The sequence below is a fragment of the Pelodiscus sinensis genome, chromosome 1 (assembly GCF_052426305.1).
Source record: "Pelodiscus sinensis isolate ZL-2025 chromosome 1, ASM5242630v1, whole genome shotgun sequence".
NCBI classification, from domain to species: Eukaryota; Metazoa; Chordata; order Testudines; family Trionychidae; genus Pelodiscus; species Pelodiscus sinensis.
In genome coordinates this window covers 190,784,096-190,793,232 of record NC_143052.1, presented here as the reverse complement: position 1 = coordinate 190,793,232, position 9,137 = coordinate 190,784,096, and positions in this window count along the sequence as shown.

Genomic DNA, 9,137 nt, shown 5'->3' with positions numbered 1-9,137 from the left:
CAGAGCCAATGGGATTTCTGGCTGCCAAAGACACATTCAACCACCATTCTACACGGATTCCCCTACACCCCCCCTAGTGAGGAGTGTACACCCCCTGTGAATTTCTCCACCCCAGAAGGCAACTGGTTACATCACCGTGTTGCCCAAGTGATCCATTTTGTCTGGTATTGGGTTACAAATCACTTGAATGCTGGGATAATGACCAAGGGCAACAGTGCATGGGGTGTGATGGAGCAAAAAGTGAGGGGGGGGATGTTAAAGGAACATTTCTTTGTTAGACGTGTGACTGGGAAACTTATATAGATACATCCTTCCTAAGTAGACAAAGATTTTAAAAATGCATTACTGCTAGCTTGAGGTGTCATTATCTTGGGGAGTTTCTGTACTAAACCTTTATCATCATAATTTTTACAACAGAATGGCCATACTGGATCAGACCAAAGGTCCATCTAGCCCAGTATCCTGACTTCCAACAGTGGCCAATGGGTGATTCAGAGGGAATTAACAGAACAGGTATCATCAAGTGATGCACCCCCCGTTGTCCAGTCCCAGCTTCTGACATACAGAAGCTAATGCAGGGCAATAATTTCTGATGAGGAGCTGGTCCAAGATTTTGGTAAGTGGTCAAGGACTGCAGGGTTTGGGTGCAGAAGGGAGCTTGAGGTAAGGGGGCAGAGGTGTAGGAGACGGGGTGGGGAATCCGTGAGAGGGAGTGTGGGTGAAAGAGGGGGTTGTGAGAGGCAGGGGATTAGGGTGCAGGGTCCAGGATGGGGTAGGAGTGCAGGAGATAATTTTGACCTAGAAGAAGGATGTAGGAGATGTAGGGCTATAGCAGGGTCTGGAAGGGAGATGTAGCCTGGGGGAGGAAGGATGCAGAGGGTTTGAGTCAGGGAGTTGGGAAGCAGGAGGGGTTGGGATGCCAGAGTCAGGCTGTGGCCAGGAGTCACCTACTTTAAGCAGTTCACAGCCAGCAGACCAACAGGGACCCCGACGAAGGTTCCCTGCCTGCTGCAGCCCCAGGCTGCTCAAAACAGTTGGAGACTCCCTCCATGTGCCACTCAACACCACATGCCCCTTAGTTGGGGGCGGGAGACTTCACACACTGCCCTGTCCCCCGGCCAATCATTGTAGCTCCTATTGGCCACCAGCCAATGGAAGCTGTAAAGACTGGCCTGGGGGTGGGGGCAGTGCACAAAGTCTCCTCCCTACCAGGGGCACTCAGCACCTACAGGGAGCTGCCAGCCATTTTGAACAGTCTATGGCTGCAGCAGGCACAGAGCCTCGCTCAGGGTTTGGATGAGGGTGGGCCACAGGCTGTGGGCCAGATCAGAAGGCTTGGCAGGCTGGATCTGGTCCATGCAGGGCTGGATTACCCAAAAGGCAGACTAAGCACGTGCTTAGGGCACCAGCAAAGCAGGGGCACCAAAAAAGGAAGAGATTTTACGGTATAGTATTGTTTTTATTTTGAATTACATATGGGGGGGGCACCATAATCTTTTCAGTGCTTAGGGCCCCTAACGGTCTTAATCCGGCCCTGGGTCCATGGGCCTGATCTTTCCCACCGTTGGACAAGGGACACTTGGATCATGAGGTTGCATCTCTGCCCATCCTGGCTAATAGCCATTGATTGGCCTGTCCTCCAGGAACCGAGTAATTCTTTTTTTAACCCTGTTATAATTTTGGCCTTCACAGCATCCCCTGGCAACGAGTTAGAATCATAGAACCATAGAGCTGGAAGATACCTCAGAAGGTCATCAAGTCCAGTCCCCTGCCCAGCGCAGGACCAATCCCAACTAAATCAACCCAGCCAGGACTTTGTCAAGCCGAGACTTAAACACCTCTAGGGATGGAGACTCCACTACTTCCCTAGGTAACCCATTCCAGTTCCCAGGGTTGACTGTGTGTTGTGCGAAGAAATACTTTTTTAAAAATCTGCTGCTTATTAATTTCATTGGGTGACCCCTAGTTCTTGTGTTATGTGAAGGATTAGATATCACTTCCTTATTCACTTCCTTCACACCAAGCAAGATTTTATAGACCTTGATCATATCTCTAGTTAGTTGTTTCTTTTCCAAGCTGAAAAACCAGTCATTTAAATCTCTCTTCCTGTTTCATACCCCTAATCATTTTAGTAGCCCTTCTCTGTCCTTTTCCAATTCCTATATATTTTTGGGAGGACAGGATAACCTTCCTGCAAACAATATTCAAGATGTGAGTGTACAATGGATTTATATAGCAGCTTTATGGTATTTTCTGTCTTATCTATCCCTTTCCTAATGGTTCTTAACATCCTGTTAGCTTTTTGACTGCTGCTGCACATTGAGGGGATATTTTCAGAGAACCATCTGCAATGACTTCAACATCTCTTTCTTGAGTGGCAACAGCTAATATAGACCCCAACATTTTGTAGGCCTAGTTGAAATTGTTTATGCCCAATGTCTCTTGGTCAGTGTCACGCACAGTTGCCTCCAAAACTTCTGCAACCACTTTACCTACTGTTGACATTGCTACAGGTCCATTACGAACCATTTTGACGTGGTGGTCTGGGATGGCCCACTTTCAGACCATTGTAACAACTCATTTCTGAACCTACATGGCTGCCCTTATGTGCGTGTGTGCTCTGATGCTAGAGCAAGCTGCTCACAAAGCTGCAGAAACATAGCTTTCTTCATGCAAAATTTCTGGAGACACTGCTGGTCATCCCAGGTCTGCATGACAATGTGGTCCCACCAGTCTGCGCTTGTGGCCCAGCTCTAGAAGTACCAGTCTATATAGGGGGGCATCAGTGGCTATCCTGAGAATTGTGGGCAGCAGGAGCAGCCGCCAGTACAAGACTTCCATGGCTGTACATTCTTCTCTGTCAGGTGCCTTTGGTAAACCAGAAAATATCGCTGGACCTTCCCGCAGCATCTTCTGGATGCTCCACCCATTTGCTGAAAAAAGAATGAAAGTGCAAGCAAAAGATGCTCTCCAAATGGGGACACCACCATGTTGCTAGTTCTGGATCCCAGGAGCATGTGGGATGTGTTAGAAACTTGGTGGTTTGCAACAACTTCCTGTGACTGTCCACCCTGAACATTAAATTCTCCCACAATGCATCACTAACCATGGTGGCCACCACTGGGGAGGGCGCTAGGAAGCTCAGAATATGGGGGTTTATCTAGATCTGCATACTGCTATATGGATGCTGGAGCTCCAGGTTTGGGGTTCAGACCCAGCAACTGTAAACTAGGGTCACCAATGAGCCTGGACACTCAAGCAATGGATAAATGTAGCCATACCCTATACTTACAGGTCTTTGCATTGCTATAGTATCTTTCATCTAAGGATCTCATATCCCTTTCCAAAGATTAATCAATTTAGCTTCACAACACTCCTAAGATAGAGAGAGTATTTTGAGATGAAGTAAGTGAGGGAGCGATTAGGGCCCCAATTGTATGACTATTTAAGCACATGCATAATGTCTCACACACGATTGGTCCCAGTGGCATCGATGGGACTGCTCACACGATAAAAGTTACATACATGCGTAAGTGCTTGCAGGGATGAAGCCAATATGACTTGCCAAACATCAAAGGGAAAGTGGCTGAACCAGGAATGGAATCTAAGTCTTTGGATTCCTAGTCATTCCTAATCAAAAGTCCATCTTACCCCAACTACAAGGAGGTGAATTGAGATTTTAAATAGAAGGAGCCATGTTTTTTTTTTAAGCTTGTGATCTATCTTGGTGATGTGTTTTGCAACACATATTTATAATTGGGTAAGAGATAAACATAGGCACATGGAAAAAGGTGAATAGAAGCGGCATCGTGCGACCCAGTGGCTTTGATTGATGGAAGAGGGACTGAGTGCAAAAAAGTGAAAAAGGAACCAGGAGAAATAAAAGCGGCCAAATACCATTAAACTCACACAAAAGGACCAAGTATGTTGGGTACGTGTTCATGGTATATTTAAAGTAAGTAGGCTTGATGAACGGTTGTCTCCTTCTCCCATTTTCTCCAATTATTTTATTGATATGGTTATTTAAACAGTGGAAAAGTGATCGGATATTGACACTTTTCTCCAATTAGATCTTGGAAAGATTTTCTAATGAACACTGATGCAATGGTGTTATAACTGTGTCACTCCCAGGATATTAAAGACAAGGTGGGTGAGGGAATATCCTTTATTGGATCAACTTCTCCTGGTGAAAAAGTCAAGCGTTTGAGTTTACATAGAGCTCTTCACATCTGGGAAATTTATTCAGAGCATTATACTGTAGCTAAATACAAGGTGGAACAGACTACCTAGCATAAGTAGTTGGCATATTTCAAGGGATCAGTCAAGGTAAAGAAATATTAAAAGGTATCACCCTACCCACTTTGTCATTTATAAGAAATGGACACAGATTGGAAGACAAGCAGGAAGACTGCTTTGGTCCATTCTTTTTTAAATTAAAATACTGGACAGCTGAGGTTATATGATACCCCCAACATAATGAGTGCCTAATTTCTGACTACACATACCTTACTCACCACACACATATTCATATTTAGAGGATGGGAGGAGACAGACTGATTGATAGATTGTCAGGATATTTTTTCATAAGAGCTAGAAGTAACTGCCTGGATACAATGTTAATAACAATGACAGATTCTAAGGGGCTGAGGTGTGTAGTTACAAAAGACCAAGCCAGCTGCCTCATCTAAGCAGGCACTTAAAACAAGCATCTTCAGAGCCTAGCTTCAGACCTAATTGCAACAAACCCCCATCTGTCAGGGAAACTCCAAAGATTTTCAGAAGATCTCAATGGCTTTTTTCAGAGGTGTGTATTGCCATTTATGATATTTAAAAAACAAATGATATAAAACTAATTAACTTAGAGATGAAACTACCCCTCTGAAAAATAGAAAGATCAAACTACTTCTCATATTTGGCCAATGTAGAAGGAAAAAAAGCTTCTGTACATAGTTATTATTAATGATCTTGTGACAGACGGCTGGCTAAGCCAGAGCTCTGCCACTGTTGCCTGGCTGAAGAGGCTGATGGCCACAGCTGAGCAAGCCTAGGCCTGAAGGGCTATTAGAAATAGCTGGGGGCCTCACTGGGCGAGGGCTATATAAGGCAGAGGAAGGAAGCCAGGAAGGGGCAAGAAAGAGCAAGGAGCCAGGGTGCGGCTCAGTGTGCTCCCAGGCAGACGGAGGAGCTGGCTGACTTGACTGTAAGCTTTGTAAATAGAAGGTGGTGGGAACTAACAATAAAAGCACAGGTGATGGCACCAGAAGGGTCTCTGGCTGATTCGTGGACCAGAAGGTATCCCAGACCAAGTGGTCTGGGCAAGGACTCCACCACAGATCTTTAAAGGACATTACTCATTTTCTTCCAAAGTTGCCCTCTGACATACATATAGGCTGCATTTAGACTGCCATGATTTTCCACAAAAGCTGCTGCTTTTGCGCAAAATCTTGCCGCCTGTCTATACTGGCCGTGAGTATTTGCGCAAGAACACTGACTTTGTTAGTTAAAACTTTTCCGTTAAAAGTATTTGTGCAAAATCATGCCAGTCTAGACGCAACCGTATAGTACCCACACATGATCTAGAAATGTTCAAAAAGGCAGGATCTGACCAATCCAAATCCCTCAATTGCTAAAATGTGACAATAAAAATGAAAGTGAATGCAGATTCATTGCGCCAAATATTTTCAGTATTTCAATTGTCACAATTATACCTATCAACTGATAAGGGAGGGTACCTCACACTGGCACCTCCTTTTATGTCAGATCCTTTGGAAACAGAGCTGCAAGATGGCTGAGACTATACTTGACTTCTAAAAACAAATGGAAGGTGCTATTCTCATCTCATCAGAAGCCTGATGGATTCTTTAAAGTCAGAAACCAGATCTTTGAAAAGATCCTAGTAGAATTACTTAAATAAACTTTCAACAGGATCCCAGAGTGCTTCCTGAGTTCCCTGTTTGAATGCAATTTGACCCTGAAGAAGTGAAGCTTATTCCCTTATCCACTCCCTTCCCTCCCTATTAGCTGGCCAGTCCTGTGGCAATAAGAGCAGGGCCTTGCACTACACAAAGTACTCCTAGATCCCTAATTAAAGGTACTGTATGCCTCCCTTGGCAAACAATGGTTTAAGTCTTAAAAAATAAACCAAAACCAACCAAATAAAAAAAACAAAAAAACAAAATCCCAACACCACTACCCAACGCCTTTCTGTTTTGTAAGTTCAGCAGCAACTATTCAAGTCACCAACGGTAGTATTTTCTCCCATCCTCACTTTTAAAAATGTCATGAGCTCTCTGTTGCTACAATGATGTTTGAGTAAAACTACACGTTTTAATCTAGTTATAAAAATACATACATAAAATAACCCCTCCCTGAAGGTTCTGAAGACCAAAGTGTATTTCGCTAATAGCATCAATTGAGAGACTTGCTAAGTGTTCAGCAGTCTTGAAAATCTGGCTACTTTATTTAGGTGCCTAAGTGTGAGCTGAACTCTTTTGAATATCTGACCCTAAAGCCCTGATCCTGCAAGCCATTTCATGGGGCCAACTCCCCGTGGAGCCTGACTGCCTTCAGTTGGGGCTTCATAGGGGCAAAAGAGGTTGGACTGCCAGGAGCAACATATAGGATTGGAGACTATATGCTTTCAATTTTTTTCTGCACTTACATGCTTAGTCATCCTTCAGCCTCTTTTTTTTTTTTTTTTTAACAAAAGCCAAACAAAAACAAACAAACAAGCAGGGCCTCTACGTAATTTTTGTATTTCATTTGCCCAGTGTATTTATGGTGTATTTATGTTGTGTAATTATAAAGGAGTAATTGAAAATTGAAATGAAAGCCATTTTCAGTGACCTGCTCACTTTGACTAGAATTGGTTTATGAATTAAATCCCTTGGCCCTTAATGTTATTCCATCTGCCCTCTTGAATTGCCAGAGGAGTGTAATATAATTAGGCACAGCACCATTTCATTTAGGTTGAAAATCTCATTGCTCCAAGAGATGAAGCTCTAGGCAAACAAATGTACCATATTAGAATCATAGGAACACTACCACTACTAAGTTACTTTTACTCAAGAATGTCAGCTGGACTTAGTGTAAAGTGCACCACCAATACTGATGTTTACACATTTAAATTTGTAGCATATACACTTTCAGCACAATACCTTGAAAATCAAGGCAAAAACTGATTGTTCGAGGAAGAAGAAAAATCTCTCCATTTCTATAAATAATGAATTTTATTTAAGATGTTAGATCACAGCTTACCTGTAACATACCTCAGAACATACAACACTATTTACAATTGGGATTTGACCTGTGGCGTGTGTCTGTGACTACCAAAATAGTCAATTGATTCAGGAAATTTAGGGCTGCAGCACCTGCAACCACTGAAATCAATGCAAATGTTGCCAATATTTCAGTGGGACCAGGACTTATTTGTCTCCACTTCCTCCATTTTTATCATGGCAGTCAACATCACCAGTCAGCCCATCCTCCTGGCCAGTCAAACTGACATGTCACTTTCACATCTTCCCCATGTCCCTTCACTGGTACCATCTCCTCCCTGCCATTCCTTTGATAATCTCTGTCTCTTCAAAGCCTTGCATAAGTCTGTTCCCTTCACTTCAACCTCATCTCTTATGGCTTCACCCTCTGCCCTCAAGCTCTGCCACTGCCTGCCTGGGCAGCCCTATCTGTCTCTCACAGCTAGTCCATGTTTTCTTCCATGCCACTTCCACACATGGAATGACAAGCCCAAGCAACTCTTCTATCCTCTCTTCTTTCAATCCCTCCTCTATACCCTCTTCTAGGATGAAAACATTAAGGAACTAAATGAGCTGATTCTGGCAAGCTTGTGGGTTAACTAATTGGAGATAATCTACCTAATAGGCAACTGAAACAATGTACATGACTAGACTTGACATTATCAAGGCACTCTCACTTGTATGTGGCATCCCTCCCCCAGCCTCCATCTTTGTTTTTTACATTTTTAGATTACCTGCTCTGAGAGGAAGGATTGTCCTCTCAAGTTTGTACTTGTACTGGGCCTAGCATGTTAGGTGCTACTGGTAACAAATAAATAGTAAGATGAGTTTAGAGCTCCTGAAAGGTGTCATTTTGGAAACTGAGGTCCTTGCTTCAGCCTCACAGAACTTTACAACTCTGACTGTAGAAATTTAAGCGTCTTCAACTACTCCACTGTTGTGTGTCCGTTCAGGAAGGGCCAGAGACAGCAAGTAGCTTAATCTGTCTAGCCATTCACTCCCCAGCCTCCAAGTTGGGACTGCCCACAAGGCTGCTGTGTGCTTGGACGGTAGCTTTTAAGCTGCAAGCAGCTGCATATTACTGTACTAAAGTGAATTGAAGCCTTCAATTCACCTTACTTAATAAGAGAGACTATGAAGGTAGTTTCTGTATCTGAACTGAGAGTTAAAGTATGGCTGGGGGGGTTCAACTTAGGGGCAGATTCAAAATTATGGTGAGGAGTAGAAGACATCAGTTGTTCCTGAAAAGGTGTAGGCCCCAAATGGCAGAGATCTCATAAGACTAGGTATTCTTGTTAGACTTCCATCACTTGGGAAAAAAATAAATCTCAAGAGAGCAGATCTCACAAAAATTCAAGCACATTTGAACTGGAACAGAACAAGAAGCCAGTTCCAGCTTTGAGCCCAACACAAATCTGGAACAGCAGATTGAGTGAGTTATATGGGAAAATCAATCTTTAGCTATAAGGCTGTCTTTCCAGTTGTTTATAGATGTATTTAATAAGAAATGGACAGCAGTGGTGACATTAAATTATTTTCTTGGCTATCACTGCAGTCTGCAATGTCAAATTATTGGTATGTTATCAGTTATACTTACAGTATATGTAGTCTGAGTTATCCTGGCATTATGGTAAAAGATTTTATAAAAATTGACTGGAAGAAACCCCATACATTTTTACATTGGTTTAATTTGCTTTAAGTGTTACATGGCATTAAATTAACATGTGCAATGTGTGCATCATATTGTGTAAGTACACAGTCAAATTTAAGTTGTTGTTTAATTATTAAAAGTAAAATAAAACCAAAAAAGCCTAAAAGCTAGATTTAAACTTGGTTGTAAGCTTATTATGATTTAGGAGTTAACTTTAGTTAAATGATTCA